Source organism: Haliotis cracherodii, unplaced genomic scaffold, assembly GCF_022045235.1.
Source record: "Haliotis cracherodii isolate W230 unplaced genomic scaffold, xgHalCrac1.p SCAF_8, whole genome shotgun sequence".
In the NCBI taxonomy this organism is placed as follows: Eukaryota; Metazoa; Mollusca; class Gastropoda; order Lepetellida; family Haliotidae; genus Haliotis; species Haliotis cracherodii.
This window is the reverse complement of record NW_027266341.1, coordinates 36591426-36610236: the sequence shown is the minus strand read 5'-3', so window position 1 is coordinate 36610236 and position 18811 is coordinate 36591426. Positions and strand designations below refer to the sequence as shown.

The 18811-nt window shown below is 43.3% G+C and overlaps 1 protein-coding gene and 4 pseudogenes across 1 annotated transcript in view; 3 read left to right on the top strand and 2 right to left on the bottom strand.

Moving 5' to 3' along the window:
- Positions 1-18811, bottom strand: part of LOC139450447 (protein draper-like) — a 110606-nt gene that overhangs the window by 13320 nt on the left and 78475 nt on the right. The gene's annotated exons all lie outside the window — the stretch shown is intronic.
- LOC139450209 (multiple epidermal growth factor-like domains protein 10) lies at positions 2092-18099 on the bottom strand (annotated as a pseudogene).
- Positions 9008-10214, top strand: LOC139450449 (uncharacterized; annotated as a pseudogene).
- LOC139450211 (uncharacterized) lies at positions 10236-11971 on the top strand (annotated as a pseudogene).
- On the top strand, positions 11921-13206 carry LOC139450450 (uncharacterized; annotated as a pseudogene).

Genomic DNA, 18811 nt, shown 5'->3' with positions numbered 1-18811 from the left:
ATAGAAAATAATAATGGACTTAAGACGCATCCCTGCCTTAAGCCAAGAGGACAATGAAATTCTTCAGAGAAAATATTATTTGACCTTACACTAGCCTTGACACACTTAGATATAGACTTTGCATCAATATAGACCACAATTTAGACCGATCAACAAGGTCAAAAGCCTTTTTAAAATCTACAAATAATCCATAAATTTTGCCATGTTTTTTTGCTAAATAACGCTGAATGACTGCTTGTAAAATATAAATGTTGTCTATCATACTGTATTCTTTCCGAAAACCAGCTTGGGATTCCACAATTTTATCATATGCACTGGACCAAAAGGATAGCCTGTTATTTAAAATTGAAGTATAAAGTTTACTAAATACACTCAATAAAGTTATTCCTCTATAACTATTGGGTAGGGAGGTATCACCTTTCTTATGTAATGGAATAATTATGCCAGTACACCAAGATTGTGGAAAGCTACCTGTGTCAAAAATAATATTAAAGACAAGTTAAAGACAATATATGGGACTAAAATATCCTGAGCAGCCACAAAGAACTCTGGTATTATATGATCCAACCCTGCAGACTTTGAACATTTAAGCTGTGAAATTGCTTTTAATATTTCCTCTCGGGAGATAGGTGAATCTAAAATATTCTTAGAGACATCATCAGTTAAGGTATTTCCACATGGTTTAACAACGTCATCAAAACACTCATTGTCAACTTCACCAGCATCTCCATGTGGGTCTGTCGAATAAACAGAACTATTAAACAAATCATTAAAATGCTCATAACACATAATTGTAGATATAGGTGATATATTATTGCTAGATGATAAACAATTTCTCAATATTCTCCAAAAATCTTTAGCATGATTAATGTGTGACAATAATTTAACTCTAATCTTCTCAGCATACAGTCTCTTTTTGTTCCTAAGAATAGTTGTGTACAGATTACGGGCTGTAATAAAGTTCTGAAGAGATATATTGTCCCTATGTTGTCTGAATACTTTCAAAAGTCTATCTCTTTCCATCCTGGAGTAAACACATTCCTTATCATACCAAGGTTGTGACTTCGGTTTTATGGACAGATCCCTTTTCATACAGTCAGCTGCGGAGCATATACATGTAGCTGTGGTACGTTTGTCTATAGCTGCATCAATATCAGTCATAGCTACGTCAGAGCATGATATTAACATATTTAAAATACCTGGTGACATAAGGTTGTCCCTAAAATCAGACAGCTTGTCAGTGTCCCACATATATTTATAACTGGCACTTGCACCAGCACGTGCTTCTTGCCTCTCTGCATGTGCTGCCGACTGAACACGTGATTGAAATGAACATGAGACCGGTAAGTGGGGGGATTCCCCTCTCGAAACAATATTAAAGCTATCTCACAAAGAAAACAGGTTGCTGGAAGCAATAATATAGTCAATCACACTTGTTACTGTGGAACTGATATAGGTAAAATCACCTGTACCTGCATCACGACCCACTCTTCCATTTAATATATTCAGATTCAATGTTGCACAGAGATCCAACAATTTTCGGCCATACTTGTTGATTTTTTTGTCACATGAATGCCTAGTAATATTGAGACTATCACACATAAAATCAAAGAAATTTATATTTAAGTGTTCGGCTATATCATCATTTACAAAATCCACATCTGTGCCTGTCCGAGCGTTAAAATCGCCACCAAGAATTATATCAACATCGTCCACTTTCTGCAGGACATCAAATAAATCTTCTTGAAATAAAGTGATACCACATCTACAGTTCTTACTGTCATACCATGACGACCCATCTGGGTTAATATAAACTTAACACAACAAGATATCTTTTTCATGAACAAATAAGGACATATTAAATGCAATGAATACCGCATTTACATTATAAGCAATGTAATCTGTGAATACATCCACAAATTCAATGCCTTTTACCCAAGTCTCTGTGAGTCCAATAATGTCGAATGTATCGACAAAAGAAATGAAGTTATTGTCCACTATCTTTGTCAACAATCCGCTGACTTTCCAAAAAAGAAGGTTTAGTCTTTGTGCACACGTGTCACAAACGTCACCATGGGCTCGGCCACACCCCTATTTCCTGGATCCTTCCTCATGGGGATGCTGAGCGTGAGATCTAAGACGTCTACGACTTTCGTCACCACGGTTGGCGTTGGTGCGACTAGTATCACCACCTCCATGAACATTAGCAGACTCATTTGCAGATCCATCTTTCGAGGTAGAATGACTATCACCTTCTTTAACAACCAGCCTTCCATATTTATAGTAGCCCACTTTATTGTTCTCTCTGAGCTTCTTTAGCACATTACGCTGCTTCATGGTAAGGTCATTAGAAATACGGATGAGATTCTTTCTAAGATTTTCTCTGAGACCTAAGGCCCAAACCTTGTCCTCTACATAAATGAACTTAGCAATCATTGGCCGAGGAGTCTTGCTTGCTGATCCAGAATCATGATTGATTTGTGGATCACCTGATTTAGAATTATTATTTAATACTTCGCACACCATTTCCTTGCACTGTGATGTAGATTAATGAGGCATCTCTGAAATGCCATACAGTATCACGTTGTTCTTTATGCTGTGTTGTTCCTGTTTATCCAGTTCGTTCTCAACATAATCAAATCTCTCTTGCACATCTTTCAATTCACTAATAACACTTTCGTCACGTGACCTGTCTTCAAGTCTGTCTAATCTTCCAGCCATATCGTCAATATCATGTCTCATAATATCATATGATGATTTTAGACATTCTAAGTCCGATTTAATCTCACAAAGTGAATCATTCACTTTGTTGGTATCGGACCGTAGTCCTTTAATTTCTTTCGACATGCTAGAGCACCGGTTTGATGCTTACAGGACTATGTTCACAAACAAGTCGACATAGAGATAATAAATCAGATAACATAATGTAGCAGAATGTAAATAGTGTGTATTTTAACTAACATATTTTAAATTTAGGTAAATAATTGAGGTAAGTATGGTAATAGCTCCTTAAACTAACCTGAGCACTCTCTACTTATCCTTATTTAAAGTACGAGGTATAGTTATGTAAGGTCTTTAGTGATCTGGCCCAGCCACAGCTTGGCCAGTGATTGACCATCCTATTGTTTCTGTACCATGTGACAAGGTTTTTAGCTTTAAACACTTCAATATTTCTCATCTCTGGTCACTACTGCATTACAACTCTGCATGATTCACAGCACTGCACTGATTAGGGTCAGTTAATTTATACCTCTTTCATATTTATATTTATCATAAGAAGGTTAGTCTCTGATATTTCAGTCTTGTTAAGTACACTTTTATCATTTTAATTGCATATTTTTTATATAGTGTAGTTTGCAGTCTGATCCACATGATACGCAATGTTGTAAATATATTATTTATTCTTCAAAGTCATGATACATTAGTGTGCATTGTGATATTAAGTCATTGCTAGAGTAACCAATTAGAATATAATGTAATCAGTGTTAAACAACCATATTGTTATGAGGTGCTTTCAGTAATTTATATAGTTTATAGCTTGTAGCTGAATCTATTAGAATACATTTATCATTAGCAATAATATACAGCTATGAATGTAATGATATATTGTACAGGATTTTAGTACACTAAGTCTTGTACGAATTAGTTGATGATTATGTAATACTCTATGAAAGTGTTGGTAAATATGTTCTGATGTAGTGCACATATATATAGAGAGAGCATGTCTGTGTGCATATTATATACATTTTGCTTAATTGTGTCATTTCATTATTAGGCATAGAGGCACATATAAAGCCACACTGTTGGCATGGACGTGATGAGCCGCTGTAACAATAACATACACAAAATGCATATTAATCACTCAGTGACTCAAATCAGACCGTGACATTCAGAGATCAATATCCTTGGTCACAGTTAAATCGATCACCACAATGTTTGTTTGGCTCAAAGTTATACCTATTCTTACAATTCCTCATCAGTTCTGCACATAGTCCACGTTGAGTCTTACTTAAGTTAAACCAACTCAAATTAATATAGAGTGCTCATAATATGTGGCTTTGCTAATATTGTATAATGATGGAAATTGTTTATATCTTGATTATGTCTGCCTGCAGTGTGAAAAACCATTTCCGTATATGACGTTAGTCCGCATTATGCAGATAAAATATTTCCACGTGTATAATTCAACTTGAAATAGCATGACTGAGGGAAATAATATATAACTTCGTGATGCACTTCTCAAACATGTCAAAGAAAGAAATTTAAAACAACGAGTAACATATCACAGAGAGATTAGGCTTTAGAGTTCACTCCATGACTTAGAAAACATATTGAGAATCATGCCAGGGGCAAAAACATAATAAAAACATAAATAACATATTCCAACTTGTCAAAATGTACCTTGTGTACAGTCCACATCTCTCCACCCAGGGAAACATCCCTTGTCACATGATCCATTGTAGCGATCACATGATGAGTTGACATCAGAACATTTCCTGTTAGTACATTTGTCCACACAGTTGACTCCATAGTAATAAGCGTCACATTCTACAGGGAAAGAAACAATTAATTTTTTTAATCAAGACTCTCCTTTCAGGGATAAGTTACAATATGATGTGTAGCTATTACAACGAAATTGCAATTTAAATATGATTTAAGCACGGATTTATTGCTATACAAAGACGGGATACATCAGCTTAAATGTCCACAATTGCAGTTCAAATAATATTGTACGTAGGTTTTGTCAAATTTTACCACCGGCTCCATGACACGTCATTTTATGCCACCGACAAGTGTCAAAATGATCCTGTTTACATAGTTAGCTTCTTGACGCATTTTTCAAATGAAACACACTCTTTATTCAGTCATCGCTACTTAAATGCGGATAATATGTTCAATTACATCAATTACATTACTACATTCGCTAGGTGACACTCACGCTGATGACCAAAATAATAATGTCATTCAATAACCTCATTCACCAGTGTAACATGCTTGTCAGCCATAGCCCTTCACTGCACCCCTCTACCTTTGTTCGGCTGGTCCCCGGTCTACAGTCTCCAGAAAACACACCGCCGACTCAATCCCCTCATCTGTATCACACCTGTCTTCCTTCTGTCCCGGTCTACAGTGTCAAGGGCAAACATCACTGACTTAATCTCCTCATCTGTATCACACCTGCCTCCCTGCCATCCAGATCCAGAGTATCCAGGACACCCACTACTGAATTAATCTCATCACCGGTATCACACTGACCTCCCTTGTCAACACACCGGGGGAACACATCGCTGCATCAATCTCTTCATGAAGCTTATAAAACTGGAATACTGTTCAACGCATAGTTAAACACAATTGATTCAACCCTTTTGGCCTAATCCTAGTGTTTTGATTCCGAAGAGGAATGCTGACTCATGTGCATTACAAATAGATCAGTAAGGGGAAGAGCGCAGTTGGTCCTGTCCTGTCTGTATTTGCATTGATGTTGTTTTCTCAGAAAACAGCTCATTACAGTACAATCAGCACGGTACGCTATATTGTCGCGGTAGTTAAATCATAATGGCTCGAGATGGCGATTGTTTACTAACACGTTAGCTATGTCATATGCAAAATGTTTCTTGTTCTCTATTCAACTTTTATGACACATCAATTTGGATGGATTGATGCTAGTTTTCTTTACCGAGGTCGGTAAACAAAGTACTTGTAAGTGACGACTCAAGGGCGGGAAACTCTATATTATCGCGGTGTCACTAAATTGCTGGTGATACGTGTGGATTATGTGGTTTACATCACTTCCTGTTTTGGAATTTGCATAATCAGTATGCATACAAAATAGGTCGGGTCCAAGGACATTGTCCAAACAAGTGAATTCTTTTCTAACCAATTTCGAATGAAGGTAGGGGCAATTCCACTTCAAAAACATTCCAGGAACTATCATGAAAAGGTTAACGTGTGCACTTACGAGTAGTCGTGACGTAACGTAACATCAAGTGACATTAAGTCCTGTATTCGATCATGCGATGAAATAGTGTGCTTAGTTTTGCATAAGTAAACAGTTGACAGGGGATATAACTTCCGAGATTTACCGACACCGCGATAGAGCCAGTGAGTCATACTATACTTACTTGTCTACAGTCTCCACGACACACACCACTGAATGAATCTCCTCACCTGAATCACATCTGTTTTCCTGCCACACTGGTCTACAGACTCCAGAACACACATCACTGACTGAATCTCCTCGCCTGTGTCACACCTGTCTCCCTGCCACCCCAGTCTACAGTCTCCAGGGACCCGTTCCACAAAACGATTTTAGCGCTAAGATAATCGTAACTCACATACTTTAACATAGGCTTGCAACAATCATAGCACTAAGATCGCTTTGTGGAACAGGACACACACCACTGACTGAACGCTCCTCACCTGCATCACACCTGTGTCCCAGCCATCCTGGTCTACAGTCTCCAGGACACACACCACTGACTGAATCTCCTCATCTGCACCACACGTGTCTCCCTGCCACCCTGGTCTACAGTCTCCAGGACACACACCATTGACTGAATCTCCTCCCCTGCATCACACCTGTCTCCCTGCCACCCTGGCCTACAGTCTCCAGGACACACACCATTGACTGAATCTCCTCCCCTGCATCACACCTGTCTCCCTGCCACCCTGGCCTACAGTCTCCAGGACACACTCCACTGACTGAATCTCCTCCCCTGCATCACACCTGTCTCCCTGCCACCCTGGCCTACAGTCTCCAGGAAACACACCATTGACTGAATCTCCTCCCCTGCATCACACCTGTCTCCCTGCCACCCTGGCCTACAGTCTCCAGGACACACTCCACTGACTGAATCTCCTCCCCTGCATCACACCTGTCTCCCTGCCACCCTGGTCTACAGTCACCAGGACACACACCACTGACTGAATCTCCTCCCCTGCATTACACCTGTCTCCCTGCCACCCTGGTCTACAGTCACCAGGACACACACCACTGACTGAATCTCCTCCCCTGCATCACACCTGTCTCCCTGCCATACTGGTCTACAGTCACCAGGACACACACCACTGACTGAATCACCTCACCTGCATCACACCTGTGTCCCTGCCATCCTGGTCTACAGTCTCCAGGACACACACCACTGACTGGGTCACATGTTGCTTGGAGGCAATGGCAGAACTGATTGCAGCTATCGCCGAAGAATCCTGGACTGCAAACTTGATATATGATGATAGTGAATATCCTTGTTTCCAATGGTCTTTAAGTGTGTGGTTACAAAAGTGTCACTGATATATGAATATTATTTGCACTATTGCTTCCACTAACAGGTTAACAAGACTACGGTGTTTATTGCATGTAAAAAAGGCACTTGGTCTAGATTAATTCCTCATTGTGACATTTTACGGAGATCTGCAAGTAAAATAACCAAATAGCCATTCACAATCGCACTTCAATACCTTTTGCTGGACTGTTTTTAACTGTGAAAATGAATGAAGATTTGAATGGCGTAATGATATACTATATTCATAGACCCGAGAAGATCCTGGGAAGAATAGGTCTTCAGCAACCCATGCTTGCCGTAAAAGGCGACTATGCTTGTCGTAAAAGGCGTCTATGCTTGTCGCAAGAGGCGACTAACGGGATCGGGTTGTCAGGCTCGCTGACGTGGTTGATGCATGTCATCGTATCCCAACTGCGTGGATCGATGTTCATGATGTCAACCACTGGATTGTCTGGTCCAGACTCGATTATTTACAGACCGCCGTCATATAGCTGGAATATGACTGAGTGCGGCGCTAAACAACAACCAAACCAAACCAAACCAAACCAAACCAAACCAAACTCTATTCATATGATGTTTGAAGTGGCTTCATGTTCACTTTAGCGCTCCTGTTTCATTTTGAAGTGTTTTGTAGATTGATAAACGAACACTTTTGACCATAACCGATAAGCCATTCTCAATGTCACTTCAATTTTTAAACACAGTTTTATTACACAGTTCTCCTTAAACTGTGAAAATGTGTAAAGACCGGAAAGGCACAATGACATGCATGTGTTATGCATAACTTGGCTGGATGTTCATTTTACCGCTCTTGTTTTTTTAAGTGTTTTGAAGATTGAAACACTGTTGATCATACATAATCTTATTGACAACAGATGGTGGCTTACGACCAACGGTCAAACAACAACCTTGCAATAAGGAAAAGCAAGAAGACATTAGGTTTCTATGTAAGCTGTGGGTGGAAATTGATATGGCAACTGTACCCATGCTTCCAATAACGAGGTCAAGACCCTTCAAAGATTCAAAATAAATGTCGAATATCAAGGCACCATCTGTTGGCACAAATTGAGATAGTTATAGGTCGAACAAATCGGGGCCTTAGCATATTCTTATACACAAAAATATGATGCATGGGCATGTTGTATTCCTTTGTTGTTTATGTACATAACTGAATAATTTGATTATCTTTATAGTATGCCAATATGATTAATATATTCCTTCTCTCATCGGGAAAGGATTCCTTTAAGATACAAATTACACTTCTGAAATACCATACCATAAATCTCTACCTCACACAGATTCAAGTGTGTGGGATCAGTGATGGTGAAGTATCTTCCTATTCCATCACAGACCACGTTGTAGATACCGTTGCCAGTGTCTGAAGTGTTGGACGGGAAGGTGTAGCAGGGAACACTGGGTGTATTGCTGGTGCTGCTCAGGTAGAGTGCAGCCGTGCGAATTCGAGCAAGATCTGTAATAATTACATTTAGTACTAACTACTAAATGACTTTATCGCGCGTATCCAAACCATGGGCTAATTACGTCTGTAACCCAATCACCCCTCGTAACTCAATCACCCCGGGCCACCACTCGGCACCGTGCCCGGGGAATAATCCCGCGCAAGCATCATCCCGCCCTTTGTTAGTCCGTCATTCGCGAGCAGCCCTTCCCCAAGTACACACGTGTGTCACTGTATCTAATCGCTTTCCCATGTTACGTTTCCTTTGTACCCAGTCGCGAACGTTTCGCCGATTACGCTTTGAATACCATCTATTCCAACACTCGCCGTATCGCATTTACACAATCGCGACCGTTTCGCCGATTACGCTTTGAATACCATCTATTTCAGCACTCGCCGTATCGCATTTATTCCGCTCTACTCCCGAACTTCACCCTCGGGACAATTTACGCTTGTGGAATACCAACTCACCACCCCGACTTTTCGTGATGCCTCCCAAGAGAAGAGCAACCGTCAACCACAAGCTTGTGAGGGGAGCCAAGCAGGCCAGGACAACCAGAAGACAAACCCCGGGAGTACACATTGTACAGGAGACAACAGCTGATGGTGAGTCTGCCAATTACGGAAATATCGAAGGTGGCAACAGAATTAACGTACAATCGGCGCAGCTTGTAAATGCCGCGCAGGTTGCCAACTCGGCTACCCAGGTAAACGAGCAACTGGGAAAAATACTCCAGTTGCTGGAACATTCAGCGCCCGGCCCGGTTAGCGCAAACCAACAGGTAAGGCTTGGTTTTAGTTCTCCCGCCATTTCGCCCAACATAGGGAGAATCCCCGATGCGCACAACGAGGCCGACGGTGACGCGGCCCCAGCCAATCACATCGCCGGATACGGGGATTCCCTTTCCTTCCGTGCGGACGGAATAGACGCGCACGTCAAACAACAGGTGAGGGAAAAAATCTGGCGTGGCGAGTATGTCGACCTCGGCACAATACTACCAAACACCGAGGGAAGTCACGAGGACGGTACGATTACCATGGCGTATGACTCCTCAGGTAAGGTAATTTTTAAACCAATAAAACAGCAACCAAAGCGCCTGTCCCTGGCAAGCTGGACTTCAGCTTTCCACATTTTCATGTGTACTTACGTTAGTAGGCACTCCGAGGTCCGCACAACCCAGGGGTTGCTGTCCTACATGGAAACCATAAGAACGGCGGCACTTCGATTCGGGGGGGATGCCTGGTCAACCTACGACCAACAATTCCGACACAGAATGTCAAGGGACCCCTCACGACGCTGGGACAACATCGACGGGGAGTTGTGGCTGAAGTACATGGTAACACAGCCGGTACTACAACCAGAATCAGGCGGACGGGGCGCAATGACACGCGTACAGGGGGACATCGCCAGTCAGGTATGCTGGGATTTCAATAAATTTGGCTGTAGCAGGGTCAACTGTAAGTACACTCACAAATGCGGTTAATGTGGCAAACATTCCCATAGCTCTAGGACCTGCTTTCGAGGGAATGGGGTCCAACCGACCCCATACAAGCCCAATCAGCCCTTTCCTAACAGAAAACCAGCCGGCAAGGCAGGTAAATTCAGTGGCCCCTTCCCCCGTGGATCTCAATGAAATGGCACCCTGGTTACGCCAATATGCTAGGGTCAATTACAGAGATGCAAATTATTTATGGGTAGGTTTTAGCTTTGGCTTTAAGCTCGAGTTCCAGGGAAGCCGCACGGGTCGCCTGGCACGAAACTTGCGATCAGCCACACACCAAGATACGGCAGGCTACGTGAAACAAAAACTACAAAAGGAAGTCGACCTTGGCAGGATGGCGGGCCCCTTCAAGGACACCCCCCTAGACAACCTCCAAGTATCCCCAATAGGCCTGGTGCCCAAGAAGCAGCCAGGATATGGTCAGCACCTGGGTAAGCATGCGGAGGAATTCCGTCTAATTCACCATCTATCCTATCCCAGGGGTAAATCTATAAATGACTTCATAGACACAGAGGCCTGCTCCGTTGTGTACGCCAGATTTGATGAAGCTACCCAGATGGTGCAACAACTGGGAAAGGGAGCATTACTAGCAAAATTCGACATTCAGTCGGCCTTTAGAATTATACCAGTCCACCCATCCGATTTCGAGCTGCTAGGCATCAGATTCGAAGGTGAGTTCTATTTCGATAAATGCTTACCATTTGGCTGCTCCATATCTTGCGCCATATTTGAAACGTTTAGTACCTTCTTGCAATGGTGCATGCAATCGCATCTTCCAACGTGTCCGGTCATGCATTACCTGGATGACTTCCTAACGGGGGGCACAGCAGGCACCAGCCACTGCTCAGACAACCTCAACGGATGCGTGAATACACTTTGAACAGCTTGGGGTTCCTATTGCGCACGACAAGACGGTGGGCCCCACAACCAAACTGACATTCCTAGGGCTGGAAATCGACACCATTGCAATGCAGATCAGAATCCCAGAGCCCAAGATCAAGGAGGCAACAAGGGAAATCCAAGACATCCTGTCAACAGGTAACATCAAGGTCACAAAAAGGGCCCTTCAGTCCCTCATAGGCAAGCTTAACTTTATGTGCAGGTCTATACCAATGGCAAGGGCATTCAGCCGCAGGCTAATCGATCTGCTTAGCAAAGGTAAGCAACCATTTCACCACATTAGGATTACCAGCTGGGTCAAGGAAGACCTACAAATGTGGTTAACATTTCTTACGAGTTATAACGGCATTTCAGTGTTTCAGGACCAACTATGGGTGGACAGCGATTTCCTCCAGCTGTTTTCAGACGCAGCGGGTGGCGCCGGCTTTGGGGCCTACATGCAGGGCAAATGGTTTAACGGCGCATGGCCACCCCAGTGGGTGACGGATGGAACTACACGGGACTTGACGCTCCTGGAGCTGTTCCCCATCACACTGGCCATCCAAATCTGGGGCAAGCAACTCGCAAACAAAAAGGTCCTCTTTTACTGCGACAACCAAGCCGTCGTAACAATAATCAACAAGCAGTCAACCAAGGCCCCCAGAGTGATGAGCCTAATCCTGCAGTGTCTCCGATATAATATTATGTTTAAGGCAAAGTATGTATGTTCCACTGCTAACACTATTGCCGATGCTCTCTCGAGGTTTCAGCTCAAACGCTTCCGAGAGCCAGCACCAGCCGCGGACCAGAACCCCACACCTATCCCGTGCAACATATGGCTGATCTGAGGCAGGAAGCCGGCAGACTCCTACAACAATCTCTGTCTACTAATACATGGGCCACTTACCAAACAGGCATCAATGCCTTGCACCAGTTCCGGTCCGCACACCAGCTACAAGAGGTGTGGCCAGTCCCGCTGGATCAGGTCGTAAACTTTATTGCTTATCTGTCAGTCACTCACCACTCCCCTAACACAGTCAAGACTTACATTGCAGCGCTGTCTTCACACCACAAATTCCACGGGCTCACCGACTGTACAAACCATTTCCTGGTAGGCAAGATTGTAACCGGCTTACACAAATCAGCGGGCCGACCAGACACCAGAAAACCGATCACTGCAGATCTGCTGCAGGTAGTAACCAACAATCTGCCTCACGTATGCTCATCAGCATATGAAGCCAGGCTGTTCAAGGCAGTCTACTGCACAGCATTCTTCGGTTTCTTTAGGGTTAGCGAACTCGTCCTAACTGGACCCTCAAAAACAGGTTGCGCCATCCAGAATTTAAGCTTCTCGGGCAACCCCCAGCAGCTTTCAATCCATTTACCACACTCAAAGTCTGATCAGTACAGGATGGGGACAACAGTTACAATGTCACCTATACCAGGTAATCCGCTATGTCCGGTAGTCGCCATCAAGCACTACCTGGAGGCGCGCCCCTCCGGCCCACAACATGCATTCGTCCACTTTGACCATTCCCCCGTTACAAGGTACCAATTCCAGGCACTCCTAAAAAAGGCCTTAGCACACAGCAACATAAACACGGCCTGCTATTCTTCGCACTCCTTCCGCATTGGGGCAGCCACATCAGCAGCCATGAACGGGGTGCCTGAACACCTCATACAACAATACGGCAGGTGGAAATCAGATAGCTACAATGCTTACATACGCTTACCAACAAATTCAATGTTGCACAATTAAATCAAATAGTCTTTCATGGTACTTACTACACTTCTTATTGTTTACAGTTTGGATGGTGGGATCCAGCTACATGGCCAGGGCACGGCAGTACTTGCTCCTGAAGGGCACCAGCCCGAACCAACCGAGGATGCTATGGCTGGCACGAGGGGGGATGAGGTGGAAGGAGTTGGACACCATTCTGGATGCACAGGTCAAGGCGACACGGCGCAGCCCCAGAGCCCTCATCATTCACCTGGGCTCCAACGACCTGTGCTCGGTCAAAGGCAGCCAACTCTACCTTGACATGGTGGCATCAATCCTTCGGATACAACTCCAGCTTCCTGACACCAAGACCATCGTATCCTCAATGCAGTGGGATCTGCTTTGGCCGGCTACCTGGGGCCGGGCAGCGGCAGTCTGACTTAGTCCAGCAGCGTGGAGCTGCTTTTGGCAACGTGGGAGTTGCCAAGCAATGGTAGCGTTTAAATATGCTACCGTGGGGGCCGGACAGCGGTAGCAGTCTCAGGCCAGCAGCGCTAGCTGCAATTGCCGCCGGCCACGCGCGTGGCCATGGCAACGGTAGCATTTTTGGTATATACAATTAGCAGCTAAGTAGCCCACTAGTACCTGCACACCCTCGGCCATTTAACCCAATCTCATCTTCTGTTTTATTACAGGCACGGGCACCAACGGCTCGGTGGCCCGTGCCTCTCCTTGGCATATCGCGGGATAAGTATCAGTTCAAATACATAATCAATACTAAATTTGCATTGTAGTCGGTAGACAACGAGCAGCTGACAATGCTCCTGAATTTTCGAAACGGTTACTGTGCTAATATAATCACAGTGCACAAACGTTATTATAATTGTTTGTACAGAGGTATAAAGAGTATTACCATAACGTAGTTAAACCTAGCTATAATGATATGGCGGCATTTACATATACTAGTCTGGGCCAGGCAACCCTGTGGTGTCTATGAACGATGACACTAAGCCAAGTCACCAAGCCTGATGACCCGATAAGAAAATACATTTCTGACAACAATTAATAGAACTATTCCAATCCTGGTCCCCATGGAGTGACCTGATATGCAACACTTTATTATGTAAAGAAGACAGTTTGATCGTGACTTCACAGTGTCAATGCATAAAAGTCATACGATTTTTCTGATGATATATCCTGACATCATGTATCCTGTAGTCGTCTCCCAGATCCACTCTCCACAAACTCCTAACGTTGTCAGCAGAGAAGAAACAGGAGTCTTGGAACACATCCTGGTTAGCGTTCCCATCTACAGCTTTGTCTGCAGACCAGGCAGATGAGTAGGGGATGAGGCGTCTTTTCCTAAGGCAACGTTTTCTGTTTTGATATCAACACAACATTTCACTCAGGTAATGAACACAAGAAGTTTCGAGAATAGACATTACACTGTAATAGGCAAACATATCCATTCAAAACCAACCCATACATTCAAAAGTCTCGAGTCCTAAAATGGTGTTTATATTACTTGTATATACGGTGTACGGGTATATTGACAGACAAGTGCGAATACAGAAAACTTTACTCACGACAAGAGGATCGGGTGGGTAACTACACGACACGCAGTACACTAAGTTACGGCCACCTGTGCTAGAATAACCTATGAAAACATAACCTGCATTACGAGTGAGTGAGTGAGTGAGTGAGTATGGTTTGATGCCGCTTTTAGCAATATTCCAGCATATCACGGCGGGGGACACCAGAAATGGGCTTCACACATTGTACCCGTGTCGGGAATCGAACCCGGGTCTTCGACGTGACGAGCGAACGCCCCCAGCATTATGAATTAACAAACACATGTTATACTTTAAAATGGTTTTGTAGAGACATACACGCATATCAGAAATTTACTAACAACTCAGTCAATACACCCACCCACTGATCCTACCTCTCAACCAACCAACCAACCTCTACTCAATCACTCGGATTGGGACAACATGACCTGGTAATACAGTAAGTCGCGGCCACTTTTGCTCGAGTTCCTTTGAGTACATATATCCTGCCTTGCATTATCAAACTTATTTTATACTTTTCAAATGGTTTTGAAGAAGCATATACGCAGATCAGACTAACCTCAATTCATATTCATCCTGTGTTTCATGGTTTGTCTGCACTATACCAGTGCTCTCTGTTTTCACCAAACTAGTAAACATTTAATACCTGCCTCACTTTGGTCTTCAAGCTGACAGCCTCACGCGTCCTTATTTTAGTGAAATAATGTAACATTGAAACTCACTCACTCACCCGCCCATCTAACCAGCCACAAACACACCAATACACACACGCACTGACCAAACCAGCAAAATCACTCACTCACTCACTCACTCACTACGAGCCAAAACCCTACTCAATCACTCAGTAGTACAAGTAACAGTACACCCACCCAAACATATTCTCTCACCCACTCAATAAAACTCACTCGCCCAGCCACTCATGCTTTTTAATTATATCCCTACCTTTTTGACAGGTTCCCCCCTGTCCTCCAACCCAGCCTCTGTCACAGACACCTCCACAAACACCAGTTGTCAGGTTACAAGACTGCCCACAGTGACAGGTGTAGCTACACGAATCTCCGAATGTTCCCCGGGAACAGGAACCTGGGGAGATATATATAGGGACAGTTAAAGCTGCACGGATTTTGTTCATGCAGCTGAAGGTAACCTGGCCAGTCGTGCAGTCTTTACTTTACCTCCTTAACGCAAAGCCCCAGACAGCGTAACAACAAGTGTAATCTCTTAATTTCTTTTGTATGACACGGCTGGGGGATCGAACCACCGACCTACCTCTCTTCAGACACAGAGACGGTTTGTTGAACAGATGGTATCAATCAGACTAGTATATATATATACTGAGTCAAATTAAAAACTTCACATTTTTAAAAGTAATCCCATATATGATATACAACGGACAGATGTATCAGAGAAGGTAATTTTTAATCATTAATGTCCAAAGAAGGATTTTAATTAACGGTGGTAACCATAATTTGTTCCAAGCACGAGAATCTGATGGCAGACAAGTTCAGTAACGTGTATGGCCACCATGTGCGTTGACAACTGCCACACAACGCCTCCGCATGGACCTTTTGATTCTTGTGAATATATGATAGGGAAGACGACGCCATCGTAGCTGCAAAATGGTGCCAAGATCTTGCAAATTCTGTGTTTGGTTCTGGAGAGTGCGCAGACTTCTGCCAAGAGCATCCCAGACGTGTTCGATGGGATTGAGGTCGGGAGACCTTGACGGCCAGTCCATGACGTTGACTTCCCCATTCTGAAGGAAATTCCATGTCAAAATTGTTGTGTGGGGTCTGGCATTGTCGTGTTGGAAGATCAAACCGGGTCCATCTGCTGCCATAAAAGGCAGAAGTTCTGGTGCCAGTACCTGGTCGCGGTAAGCAGCAGCGATGAGGTTGCCACGAATGACAAGAACCCTGGAACATGCATTGCTACAGAAAGCACCCCACACCATGACACTTCCGCCTCGAAATCTGTCAACTTCCTGTACACAACACTGGGCGTAACGTTCATGACGGCGCCTCCACAACCTCGCCCTACCATCAGCAATTCGAAGATTAAATCGGGATACATCACAGAAGACGACTTAATTCCAATTCCTCTGAGTCCATCGTAAGTGTCGCTGTGCCCACAATTGACGTTGACGTCTGTGTAATTGAGTCAGAATCGACCCGCAGTATGGCCGTCGTGCTTGAAGGTGAGCAGTTCTCAGACGGTTTCGAACAGTTTGTGCACTCAGTCTACCCCTAAATAGTTCATTTCTGGTTGATGTAGCCGTCAAAAATCGATAACGGAGGTGACGTAAGACAATCTGACGATCATCTGCATGTGACGTCACACGTGGTCGAACTGGCCGAGGGCGATCAGCGGTGGTACCCGTTTGCTGTAGACGCGTTTGTAAATCATAAACAGTCGACTACAACCCATCGTCCTTGCGACTTCAGCTACGGACATTCTCGTCTGCAACATGCCGATGGCACATTCACGTTGCACATTTGAAAGGCGTGGCATGACAAGACTTTTGTTTTCTTGTGTTTTCTCTTTTTTTGTTAATGACTGCTAACATGTATGGCTGAAAACACGTGCGGTATTATGGCCACGTGACCAGTTGCACGTGAAAAAACACTTTTGTCACTATAGTGCTGTGCACATGATTTTAATCGATTCACCTGCACAAAAACGGGTGTTATCTGAAGACAATACGTGGTCATTACTGTTTAAATACACAATAAGGGCCCAAAATGATAACTGGTCAAAATGTTAAAAATTTAGTATTGTGAAGTTTTTAATTTGGTTCATTATACATTTTCTCTAAGTCGTTGCATTGAGACATCAGTAAACCTAATAATATCCATGTGCAAATGTTATTCACTGTTATATCCTTATGAAACTTTATCTTAATGATGTATTTCTGAGTTTTTTTGAAAGACCATACGTGGAGATCTAATCTTAATTGAAAAACACTTTGCTGGTGTGGAATATAACTTAGATGTCGTCAGCTTGTTTGAGTCACTCTCATTTCTCAATGGACGTCTCAGAACCTGGATTGTTGAAAACCCAGTTAGCTGTTGGCTGGTATGAATTATACAATGACTGGACCTCCACCAATAGTCTGCTGTCTGGTCAATTTGTTTTCAATTCTGTCATTACATTACATCATTTCTAATGTCACGTTGCGAGGTCATCGTTTCAGCATGCAGTTCTAACGATGTTCACAACCTTAATCTGAAACATGATGTGCATTATTGTTTACTTCAGATCCTTTCTAAATTTCTCTTCGTAATTTCATTCAAGTCCAATTTTGTTAGCCATATGCATCGTTGTTTTAAGAGTATGATTCAATCAGTGTTGGACGTCTTAGCATGAGTCTCTGCTCCTGTGATAGGGGATATAATTCTGAATACATAACGTGTATATACTTTTCTGACCATTGTACATCACCGTCATCTACAACCTTACCCCCCTCAAGCAACTCATTAACTGGTCCACAATGCCAAGTCTAACGTACAGTGATTGTCTTGGCGTTGCAACAATGATGCAAAATGTGGTAGCGACATTACAATAATCGACATAAAGATATAATGTGTATTCAATAAGGAAGCATGGCGTATCACTCACCAATGATATCCTGTATCCAGCAAGCCGATGTGAAAACGGTGACAGTCAGTATCCACATACCCGCCATGTTTCCACTTGATTGAATAGGTGAGGCACCTGTCGTTGCTCGCCGTCAGAATAAACATGGACGTCTATAAGTGAGACGAGGACTGCTTTCATACAATGTAAATATCTGTAATGCATGTCTGTCTTTGTCCTGTATCATGTGAATAAACACAAAGAAGGCTCAGACTTCATATTCAAGCAAACGTTAAGTCTCATTTCAGTCAACTCAACAACCGACATGGATATGTTTGGTAGTTTTATGGTATACAGCTTTCAAAATATGTCGTACATTGAAGTGTATTTTAACACATAAAATGAACACGTTTAAGGCCAAGTCACACTTTCCGGTGGTATGTTATTGTTGAGTGGGGGGCACGGATGGCCTAGTCGTCTAAGGCGCTGCGAGTCGCTGTGCAGAGTTGCGTTCCTTGCATACCAGAAACCTATGATTGTGGGTTCGAATCCCGGTTCGTCCCGATTATGTTTCTAGGTTTGTCAGCACAATACCCGTTCTCGTGGGTTTCACCGAAGTGGTAAACGTCCGAGACCTGCATCCCTTAGGGCTTCCCTCACACATTAAGTTGACACGCCGTGATATAACTGGAATACTGTTAAAAGCGGCGTTAAACCCAACTCACTCACTCATTGTTGTAACCGAACTCACTTAATCAATGCAAGTTACATATAATATAGTGAGTGAATGTATTTGCTTATTCCTATATAGTTATACACGA